General features: G+C 37.2%; 1 non-coding gene across 1 annotated transcript; it reads right to left on the bottom strand.

Annotated features, from left to right (window-relative positions):
• Nucleotides 1-8,447: 8,447 nt before the first annotated feature.
• Nucleotides 8,448-8,554, bottom strand: LOC113000932 (small nucleolar RNA R71). Its single transcript, XR_003266228.1, has one exon. It is a non-coding gene; the product is annotated as a small nucleolar RNA R71 (small nucleolar RNA).
• Nucleotides 8,555-9,880: the final 1,326 nt, after the last annotated feature.

Below are 9,880 nucleotides of genomic sequence, written 5' to 3'. Positions count from 1 at the left end.
TTGACCACCTATGAAGGTGTTTGAGGATGCAACACAAATTTAGCGCCAAGATGGGTGAAGGTAATCTCATTAGTTAGGCCATTGTAAATGATTTTCCTATCAAATTGCCACGGCTTTGCTAAAAGAATATGTCCTGCCTCCATGGGAACTATATCACAATTAACTTCATCCTTATATGTCCCAATGGAGAAAGGTACCTTCACTTGTTGGTTAACTATCATTTCCACTTGCTCATTGAGCCATTGAAGTTTATAAGGTTTTGGGTGGGGAATGATAGTGAGGTTCAACTTGGAAACTAATCTTGTGCTACAACAATTGCAACAAGATCCACTATCTATAATGAGAGAACAAGTTTTATCTAAAATTTTGCATCTTGTGTGAAAGATGTTCTCTCTTTGGGATTGAGATAGATCACAAGATTGACCTCCAAGGAGCCTTCTAACCATTAAGAGGTCACCTTCTTCATTGGGATACACTTCCTCACTAGACTCTTCACCCCTTACTTCATCTTCACTTCCACTAGAGGAAGGGCAAGAAGTAGTCTCCTCTTAACTACTATAAATGTCTTGACCCCTCATGATCATGGTTTTGTTTGTGGGGCATAGAGAGGCAATGTGACCTCTCCCAAGACATTTGAAGCATTTAATGGTTCTAGTCCTTTCTTGGGAACTAGTCTTAGGGGTGTATTTCTCTATGGTCTTACCCTTATCTTCCTTCGGTTTTGAAGGTGCAGCCCCCAAAATTCCTTGGGCTTGGTCCTTCCTTGGATAAGAGTGAGAGCCATAAGATTTTGAAGAAGGCTTTCTTTTAAGTTGTTGCTCCACTCTTATACAAAGTTGGACAAGCTCATCTAGGTCCCTATAGGGGAAGAGTTCAACCTTGTCCCTCACTTCCATATTAAGCCCACAAAGGAACCTAGCTATGCTTGTTCTTTCCTCCTCTCTAAGTCCAACTCTTAAAAAGAGTAGTTCCATTTGTTGTCAATATTCTTCAACACTCATACTCCCTTGTCTAAGCCTTTGGAGCTTGTCCATAAGCTCCCTTTCATAGTAGGAGGGAATGTGCCTCTTCCTAAGGGCACTCTTAAGATCATTCCAATACTCTATTGGAGGATCCCCGTGAATCCTTCGTTCCCTAACAAGGGAAGTCCACCAATAGAGCGCATACCCTTGAAAGCTAAGCGTAGCCAATGGAACTTTTCTCTCTTTGCTAATATGATGGCAAGCAAAGAGTTGTTCAACCTTGATTTCCCAATCTAAGTAGGCCTCAACATTATCTTTTCCATGGAAATATGCGAGGCTAATGTTAACCTCTTGAGGCCTTCTATCCTTTTCTTTTCTTTGGAAGTGATGTTTAGTATGTGAACTATGGCGCCCTCTATAATAGTCGCTAAGTTCTTCATTTAATCTCTTGCAAGAGTCATGACTATGATAGGAGGCATGTTTTTTTCTTTTCATTTCTTTCATTATTTTTCTTCTTTCTTCCTCTCTTATTTTCTCTCTTTCATCTTGACTTATTTCTTCCACTCTTTTTTTTTTTATCTTTTTCTTTTCTCTCTTGTTTTTCTTTCCACAACTTAAGGGATCTCAACTCATCTAATATCTTATACAAGGGGTCCTTAGGAGTAGAACCCTCACCATTAACACTAGATGAAGAATGAAGACTCATGTTGGTTCCTAAGTTATGGTTCTTTCTTGTTGGGGGTTTGAAAACAAAAGGTAAAAGAAACTATGGTTGAAACTAGCCAAAATAAACATTAAAAGAGGTGTGAAAGATAAGGTAAAAACTAATTGGTAAAAGGCAAGCTATCTAGGTGGTTTGACAATGGAAGGTAAAGGAAATAAGCTATGAAAGTAAGCAAGAAATGTAAACAAGGTGAATCCTAAGAGTGTTTGGATGACCACATTTGAGGTTCCCAACAAAACACTCACAATCCTAAGGGAAAATTGCCTAAAATTATTACACACAAATGGAAGTAGGGTGACCTATTGGAGGCTCCTAACTTACTTCCAATGAAAGGCCTTTTTGTTACAAAATTTGAAAGTAATGAAAGTAAGTAAATTGTCAATTACAAAATTACAACAAGGTCCTCAATTTTGGTGGTTGTTATCTCTTTGGTGATTCACTCAATTTGGAGTGCTTCTTAGTCCAATAGCTCTTAAGGTGGTTTTCCCCTTGCTTCGTGACTCAAATTCTTCAAGGGATGGCACCAATCCTTCTTTGCAATTCCCTATATGGCAACTCACCAACTAGGAAACAAAGAGAGAAGCAATAACCAAAGACCAAAAAAATGAAATGAAAGCTAAACCAATAGAGTTTTAACAAGACAAATTTTCAAGGATTATTCAACAATTAAAGCAAAGAAAAGCACACAAAAGCAAGCTAGGACTCAAAGATAAACCTAGAATGGCTCTAGAGTAGAGTAGAAAGACTAAAAAAAAAGACTCAAGAAACCTCTAGTTTTCGCATTTTTTTTTTCACACTAATTTTCAATTGAAATTTCAGAACCAGGATTGGTATAAAATAGGCACCAATTATAGAACAAATTTTGAGCCAAAACAACATGCAAACTTTCCTTTCACTTTTTTTTTCCTAGACACTGATTTTTCTGCCAACTTGTGTTATTTTTATTGTTTTTTCCTTTAATCCAAATCGCTTGGTTACTTTTTCATAATTTTGGTACAGATGTCTAGAAAATTCAGTAAAAATTTCATCTCAAAAAATGTAGTGACCAATTCCCAGTAATTTATACAACTTCGTATGTTCAAGCTGCCAGCACCATCAATTTCAACCTAGGAATCAAGAGTGGTGTTTATGTTGCTTAAGGCTTGGATAGTTACAATTTGTGTTTGCTTATGCTCAATTATCTTGAATAAAGCAATTCAAGAGAGCTTAAGACTTATTTGATTCACAAATCCAGCCACAACTCAGCACCACAACTCAACTTCATCATAGGCATCATGTAGGAAACTTAGAAAACAAAAAAAAAAGAGTTCAACAACAAGACTACTTCTAGGAATTGATTTAGAACATGTTATGAACTAAATAACATGCATGAATTAGACTCAAAATTCAAAAGATAGGCTAAGAATGACAAGAATACATGAACAAATGTATCTAGAATTCAATCAACAAAATCAAAATTCAACACAAACTTAGAACTTAATGTGACAATTATTATGACTAAACATGACTCTAAGACAACATGGATTAAGTGATTTACACTTAGATTATGACTGAAATATGATAGAACCTAAAATCAACACAAAAACATGATTTAAGAGTAGATCTATAAAATTTGAACCATAGAAATGCAAGAACAAGTGTAGATCTAAGATTTAATCAGTTAATTTTTTTGAATCTACTCTAAACAGCACCAAACCACAAGACAATGGAGGATATACATGGAGAATAAGATGTGTAGAAGCAAGCTTCATGATGAATCATGATTGATTCAAAGAGTTTTGATGATGACAAAAATGATGACAAAAAGCTCAAAAGTCAAGAACACTTCATGATAACAAAGATGATGATCTCAAAGAATCAAAGAATGAGTTCAAGATTGAATCAAGTACACTTCAAGGATCAAGAGGAAAGTTGAATTCAAGAATCAAGAATCAAGTTTCAAGATTCAAGTTTCAAGAATCAAGATCAAGATTCAAGAATCAAGAGAAGACTCGATGAAGATAAGTATTAAAAAGTTTTTTCAAAAACTGAGTAGCACATGAATTTTTCTCAAAACCTTTTACTAAATAGTTTTTACTCTCTGGTAATTGATTACCAGATTATTGTAATCGATTACCAGTAGCAAAATGGTTTTCAAAAAACTTTCAAACTGAATTTACAACGTTCCAATTAATTTCAAAATGTTGTAATCGATTACAAGTATTTGGTAATCGATTACCATTGTGTTTGAACGTTGAAATTCAAATTTAATTGTGAAGAGTCACATCCTTTCACAAAAAAGCTTTGTGTAATCGATTACACTAATTTGATAATCGATTACCAGTGATAGTTTCTTAAAAAAAATCAAAAGATGTAACTCTTCCAATAGTTTTCAAGTTTTTCTAAAAGTTATAACTTTTCCAAATGGTTTTTAAGTTTTTCTAAAGGTTATAACTCTTCTAATAGTCTCTTGACTAGACTTGAAGAGTCTATAAAAACAAGGCTTTGATTTGCATTTTAAAACATTCATTCTTTTGACAACAAACTTTTGCCAATTGATTTCTGAATCTCTTTGAACTCCTTCTTCTTCTTCCTTTGCCAAAAGCTTTCTAAAGTTTTCTGGTTTTCCAAACCTTGAAAACAAAACTTGTGCTATTCATCTTTTTCATTCCCTTCTCCCTTTGCCAAAAAGAATTCGCCAAGGACTAACCGCCTAAATTCTTTTTGTGTCTCTCTTCTCTCTTTTCCAAAAGAACGAAGGACGAACCGCCTGAATTCTTTTGTCTCCCTTCTCCCTTGTCAAAGAATTCAAAATGACACAGTCTGAGAATTCTTTTGATTCTTTCCTTTCCCATATACAAAAGATTTCAAAGGACTAACCGCCTAAGAATTCTTTTGTATCCCCATTCACAAAGTTTCAAAGGTTTAACCGCATGAGAACTTTGTCTTAACACATTGGAGGGTACATCCTTTGTGGTACAAGTAGAGGGTACATCTACTTGGGTTGTTGACTGAGAACAAGAGAGGGTACATCTCTTGTGGATCAGTTCTAGTGGAGGGTACATCCACTAGGTTGTTCAAAAAGAACAAGGGAGGGTACATCCCTTGTGAATCTTTGCTTGTAAAAGGATTTTTACAAGGTTGAAAAGAAATCTCAAGGACCGCAGGTCGCTTGGGGACTGGATGTAGGCACGGGTTGTTGCCGAACCAGTATAAAACTCTTGTGTGTTTGTCTCCTTCTTTCCTACTCTTTTAATTTCTGTTGTGCACTTTAATTCCCGCTTTTACTTTTGGTTAAGTTTCTTTTCTATCCTTCTTTTACTTAACAACATAGTAAAAGCCATAGAAGAGTAAATTTTTAATTAGTAAAGGTTTAGGAATAATTAATTCAACCCCCCTTCATAATTATTCTGAGGCCACTGGATCCAACAAGATGAAGAACAAGGAATTACAGAGAATTCACCGAACAAAAAGATAGAGGATGCAAAAGAACCTCACCTTGATGAAGATGCTCTTGATACCACATGATGTAGCTCCATTGGATCTTGTAGGCCTAGGATCTTCTTCATCAATGGATTCCTTTGCTTCTTGGAAGATGAATGGCAGTGGAATGGAGAAGGGAGAGAGGAGATGCCACTTCAAGGAGAAGATGAGTGTAGAAGAAGCTCACCACCATAGGAGGCCATGGATAAGAGCTTGGAAGAAGATGGAGATGAATAAAGGGAGAGGAAGAGAAGAGCACGAAATTTTGTGCATTAAAAGAGCTCTAAAATCTGAAGTTTAGTTTTCAAATGATCAAAGTTCCAAAAAATGCACACACATGACCTCTATTTATAGCCTAAGTGTCACACAAAATTGGGCGAGCTGTCATGACCCCAAATGCCTTGTTTTGCTATAAATAGGTGTGAAGAGGGGCTAAGAGAGAGGTTCTAAGGTCCAGAAGTCCAGAATTGAGAAGAAAGAAGAGAAAAGAAGAAGGAAGAAGAGAAAAAAAACTAAATCACCGCCGAATCGCGACTGCAATCGATTTCTACATCGTTCTTCGTTCGTTCTTCATTCTTCGTCCAGTTTGTTTTTGCTTTTAAGAATTTGAACATGATTCATGGACCCCTAGGGGTCCTCTTTATTTTTTTGTGCATCTTTATCTCCTTCTCTTATCATCGGTAATTGCTTTTTGATGTGCCATCATTTTCTTCTATTTTCTAAACCCTTTTTGCACCATTTTTATTACTGATTGGTCTTAATTGTCAATTAATTAGGCAGTTTTATTATTTGGGCTCATTTAGCTAATTTGATGTTTTTAATCTAATTTCAGGAATTAATGAAACATTGGGCTTAATCTGGATTTTGGTAGTGGACTTGAAGAGGGCAATTAAAGCAACGCTTACCTTAGTTAATTTCTAATTAGGAAATTTCGCAATTTTATTTTATGTGGTTCAGTGTTTATTTCGTTTTGGGCCAGAGTATTGTAATAGGGCCCAGTGATTTTGAGTGACTCTTTTTAAATAGCAGCCTTGGGATTCGTGCTGGGCTATTCTGTTATGCCATTCATTATTCAGAGCTTTGTTTAGGGTTTTACGTTTTTTCTGCTTGGATGCTACTGTTCACATAATGCAATTTTCCATTTCCTACTTCTAATTACAATTTTGTTCTTGTTTCTTCTTCTACTTTCATTTACGTTTCTGTTTTCATTTTTGTTTCTATCTCATTTACGTTTCTGTTTATTTACGTTTCTGCTTCATGCTTCATTTACGTTTTCTGTTTGAATCTATGGAAGGCTAAATATTCTGGTGTTGTTTCCTTCTGAGGACGAAGCCCAACTCTCTTTGAGGTTTCGGTTATAATGTGGTTCCCTGGCAGTTTTCCCTTCACTAGTTAACCCAAATTCGCGAACATTAATCAGTGCATGTTTCGTGTTCGATTAATTGCCTCTGAGCCTAACTTGCATTCATGCTTAATGGACGAAGGGCTAACTGGTGTATGTGGTGCCTAATCACGTATTGATAATCCTAAGTTGATTTTCACTTGGTAAATTGAAATAGGGTTGGATTAAGTGGTTAACTGTTAGGGACGAATTCTCCATAACCCATGATAAGGGAATGGCTTCTGAATCAGAGGAAACAACCCATTTTTAATATTATTAGTTTCGTATTCCAGTTTACTTGTTCTGCTCCTTAAATCACAAAACAAACAAACCCCCCCAATCGTTATTGTTACTGCAAGTATATTATGAACATTTGGTTTATCATTGCTCGTTGGGAAACGACCTAGGATCACTTCCTAGTTACTGCATTTTCATGTTTATTTGATTTGGGTACGGCCTCGATCAAATTTGGCACCGTTGCCGGGGAGCAGTGTCCAAAGGTTCATAATAACTAGCTAGTATTGTGTGTTTAATTCTTTCGTGTTTTAAGTTTAATTGTTAGTATTGTGTTAGTATGTGTGTTAGTGTTGTTTAGTGTCCTAGTATTTTGTTTAGTGTGTGTTATGTTTCAGTTTTCCTATTAAGCGTTTCTCCTGTTTCAGTTTTGGGTGTTTTGCTGTGAATAGTGTTTTGCGACGGACTTAGCGACCACTTTTGCTTGCGGCAAAACAGAGTAGTAGTAGAAATCAAGTAGAGATGGATTTTAGCGACCACCCATGCTGAATTATTTGAGATTTTTTGTTTTAGTAGCTAGGGTTGTTATTTTTGGCTGAAGTTTTTTGTGGTAACTTCTTTTAATATATATTTTGTGGGAAAAATAACTAGAGCCTTTAGTTTGGTCAGATTTGAAAGTTCCAAAAAAGTAGCAAATTTTGTGTTTGTCGAAACTTCAAACGGCCATAACTTTTGCTCCGGTTATCAGAATCGCAATTATTATATATGTATTTGGGGTAGAAAAAAATTTCCTACACCATGGCAGCCGACCATAGGGGGCCGGCTGAGGTCTCCATCATCCAAAAATAGTGATTCTGTCAAAAGTTTTTTATTTTTCAAGTTTTATTCACTTATTTTTCTTAACCTACCATTTTTAGCTTCCATAGTTAGACTTGGAATTTTTGCCTGAAATTTTTTGTGCTATCTTCTCATCATTTTATAAGGTTGCTCACAAAATTTCAAGTCATTTGGATATCATTTGAGGGCAGCTGTAGTTCAAACCTGCACCTTTATTTACATGACAAGGCAACTAGTTGTGCATGCTGAATGTAGTGTATGACTAGAGGCAATCCATCTGACTTACAACCCTTTGATCCTGAGATAGATAGGACATTTCATAGATTAGTTAGGAATCATTTTATACCTTTTGATCATCCTGAGCATTCCATTACTAGTGAATTTGTGCATTATGTTATTGGTGATTTTGAACATCTTGATTTTGAGCATTCTGATTCTGAGCATTCTGATTTTGAACATTCTGAGAACATGGCACAACCTCCACCCCGTGAGAGGACTCTAAGGGAAATGGCTGCACCTAATTTCACCTACGAAAGCTTTTGCATCCAATACCCTGATGAGGATGTCCCATATGTTCTTAAAACTGGACTGATTCATTTGCTTCCAAAGTTTCATGGCCTTGTAGGTGAAGACCCGCACAAACATTTGAAGGAATTTCATATTGTCTGCTCAACCATGAAACCCCCAGATGTCCAAGAGGATCATATATTTCTGAAGGCTTTTCCTCATTCTTTAGAAGGAGTGGCAAAGGACTGGTTGTATTACCTTGCCCCACGGTCCATCACGAGCTGGGATGACCTTAAGAGAGTATTCTTAGAAAAAAAATTTCCCTGCCTCTAGGACCACAACCATCAGGAAGGATATCTCAGGTATTAGACAACTCAGTGGAGAGAGCCTGTATGAGTACTGGGAGAGATTTAAAAAACTATGTGCCAGTTGCCCTCACCATCAGATTTCAGAGCAGCTTCTCCCATATTTTTATGAAGGACTCAGTAATATGGAGAGAAGTATGATAGATGTTGCCAATGGTGTAACCCTTGGAGACATGACTCCTGCCGAAGCCAGAAATTTAATAGAGAAGATGGCTTCCAACTCCCAGCAGTTTAGCGCTAGAAATGATGCTATGGTCATTAGAGGAGTGCATGAGGTAGCTACAAACTCAGCTGCATCATCTGAAACTAAGAAGCTTGAAGGCAAACTGGATGCATTGGTTAACTTGGTAACCCAGCAGGCCTTGAACCAGAAATCTGTACCTGTTGCAAGGGTCTGTGGTTTGTGCTCCTCTGCTGACCACCATACAGACCTTTGCCCTTCCATGCAGCAACCTGGAGCAATTGAGCAGCCCGAAGCTTATGTTGCAAACATTTACAATAGACCTCCTCAACCTCAGCAGCAAAATCAACCACAACAGAACAATTACAACCTCTCCAGCAACAGATACAACCCTGGATGGAGGAATCATCCTAATCTCAGATGGTCTAGCCCTCAGCAACAACAACAGCAGCCTGCTCCTTCCTTCCAAAATGTTGCTGGCCCAAGCAGACCATACATTCCTCCACCAATCCAACAACAACAACAACAGCCCCAGAAACAGCCAACAGTTGAGGCTCCTCCACAACCTTCCCTCAAAGAACTTGTGAGGCAAATGACTATGCAGAACATGCAGTTTCAACAAGAGACCAGAGCCTTCATTCAGAGCTTAACCAATCAGATGGGACAATTGGCTACACAATTGAATCAACAACAGTCCCAGAATTCTGACAAGCTGCCTTCCCAAGCTGTCCAAAATCCCAAAAATGTTAGTGCCATTTCATTGAGGTCGGGAAAGCAGTGTCAAGGACCTCAACCCGTAGCACCTTCCTCATCTGCAAATGAAAATGCCAAACTTCACTCTACTTCAGAAAAAGGTGATAACAAAAATTTACCTAACAATTTCTGTGCAGGTGAATCTTCCACTGGTAATTCTGATTTACAGAAGCAACACATCCCTCCTCTTCCATTCCCTCCAAGAGCAATTTCCAACAAAAAAAATGGAAGAGGCAGAGAAAGAGATCTTCGAAACATTCAGAAAAGTAGAGGTAAACATACCTCTGCTGGATGCAATAAAGAAAATTCCAAGATATGTCAAATTCTTGAAGGAGCTGTGCACTAATAAGAGGAAGCTTAAAGGAAGTGAACGAATTAGCATAGGCAGAAATGTCTCCGCATTGATTGGTAAATTTGTTCCCCAAATTCCTGAAAAATGTAAAGATCCAGGTACATTTAGCATACCTTGCATTA

The sequence above is a fragment of the Glycine max genome, chromosome 11 (genome assembly GCF_000004515.6).
Source record: "Glycine max cultivar Williams 82 chromosome 11, Glycine_max_v4.0, whole genome shotgun sequence".
Lineage (NCBI taxonomy): Eukaryota > Viridiplantae > Streptophyta > Magnoliopsida > Fabales > Fabaceae > Glycine > Glycine max.
The sequence above is the reverse complement of the archived record's forward strand: the minus strand, read 5'-3'. Positions and strand labels throughout refer to the sequence as shown.